This window comes from Aptenodytes patagonicus, chromosome 9 (assembly GCF_965638725.1).
Source record: "Aptenodytes patagonicus chromosome 9, bAptPat1.pri.cur, whole genome shotgun sequence".
Classification (NCBI taxonomy): Eukaryota; Metazoa; Chordata; class Aves; order Sphenisciformes; family Spheniscidae; genus Aptenodytes; species Aptenodytes patagonicus.
In genome coordinates this window covers 2,899,859-2,901,968 of record NC_134957.1, presented here as the reverse complement: position 1 = coordinate 2,901,968, position 2,110 = coordinate 2,899,859, and positions in this window count along the sequence as shown.

The following is a 2,110-nucleotide window of genomic DNA, read 5'->3' as shown; positions in this document are numbered from 1 at the left end:
GGTGTTGATGCCTACCCACAGGTACCCTGCTGAGAAAGCCAGATCCAGGCTGTGTTAGCAAATTCCTCCCTTTCTTCACTGCAAAGGCAGCAACAAGGCCATGGCTAAGCCAAGCACCTCCTTTGAGAAGGTGGTGGCTTCTGCAAAGGGGCTCAGGGTGTAAGAGCAGTCGGTGTTGCAATGGAGTCTCTTCTCCTTTCTGCAGATAAAGACTCGAGCTGGATGGTGTATAAGGCATGGCGAACGTGGCAGGGGACGGAGAGGGTCTCTGGAACAGGGATGGGCTGGCAGCCTCTGCACTGCCTGGACCTGCAGGGACACAGCAGTGATGGACAGTTACTGTCCTTTCAAATATTGCCATCTAGAGGACCCAGCAAGGACAAGAGCTCCTTGCAGGCCACGATGAGATAAGGAAGAAGAATCAAAAGCTTGCTTTTTTTTAATTTTACCTCACATAAATGCTTCCCCAGCATGACATGGAGACGGAGAGCCAAGTGCGCAGGACTGTCTGTGCCTTGGGCATGAGAATACAGGCTTGCTCTAAAAACAGCCCTGTGATTTTTTTGAGGCTGTAGATACCTGGCGTTGGCCCATTTCCCAGTGCTTCACTGATCCCCACATGAACATGGCCAGGTGGTACGACAGCTTGACTGAAAGCTGTCCCTCATCAGCTCAAATTGAACAGAACTAATAAAATGGGAACTATTCAGCAAGTGGCGGCTCTACGCACCTACCAGCGGTGCAAGTCCCCCGCCCCAGACTACGCAGGGATCTGCCTCCTCCCTCCTTCAGTGCCTCTGAGCAGCACCTATCCAAAATCTTTTTGCACGGCTGAAACGACACGCCAGTTCACAGCACAGCGAGCCCGACCCAGAGGATGCCTGCCTGCAGCCGCATGCGCTGGGGAGGGTGGATGCACGCCAGCTGGTCCCGGCTACGTTTTGGGCACTGGAGATAGCCCTCACCACTGGTGAGCCCGAGGGCCTGAACCATACCATATTTCAACAAAATGATTCATTTGTAAGGGGTGTGCTGCACTTCTTTTGAGGGTTTGTGAGGGTAAAGAGCTGCCAAAAGGCATTTGTTCAATTGCTAAACTACGTCCTTGCTTATTTTAGTTACGTATGACCTAAGCCTGGGCTGGACGGCACGCGTACAGCGGGATTAGCGGTGTTTATTCTGATTGTCAGGATTTTGAGGTGCGAGAGTGCATGGTGGAATTAGCATCATTTCATAGTAAGAAAATAAACACCGTTGTCTCCTGTCCCGCTCCTGTGACTTCCAGCACAGGCCACCCATGACCAGCGTGATGCTGGACAAGCCCTTCTCGCTTGCAGACTCACGGTATTTTTGTCAGCTTTGGCAAAGCCCAGCGTGAGAGCTCAGGCCTCACCGCCCCACGTGAGGACCATGGTCCCTTTGGAAAGCAGAACAGACATCCCCTCGGCTGGCCGCTGCTATCAATGGGAGACAAGTGTGTTTAACTAAGTTTCAGGGCCTGTCCTCCCACAGCAAGGCAGAGCTACGAAGAATGTATTTTTATACCGTTTGAAAGGTGAAGGTTGTCCTTTGTGAATCAAAACTCTCAAAACCAGATTCCTGAAGTTTCCGAGATGCCCTCTATATTGAAGGACTGTAAAGCATTTGAACAACAAACCTCTTCAGCTGCTCTGACAGCACATGGCACCAAAAAAAGGGTACAGACGGGAGACGGAGGGCAGAATCGCCTCCGAAGGACAGCAGAGCAGCTGCCACGAGCCCAACTGCAAATTCAACAAAAACACAGGACATCAAAGCCTACGAAAGCTCAGGAGCCTCAATTTTACAAACACCCCGTAGTGATGCCTCTTGTGCAGGTCCACCCACCGCCCCAGGATGCGTGTGAGTGAGCAGCACCACCCCAGCTGGGTTTTGCTGTTCGTGGAGGAGCCCGGGAGCTGCAGCGGCTTTTAGCAGACATCAGCGTCTCTCCGCTCCCCAGCACCTGTTCCTGCAAGGGAGGATGGCCCCTCCAGCCCACGGGGTTCAGCATCTGCGTCCATGGCTGCTGCCTTACCCGTTGGCCAAAGGCCGCGAACAAACTAGTCTGAGAAGGTCAAGCGGCACGTCG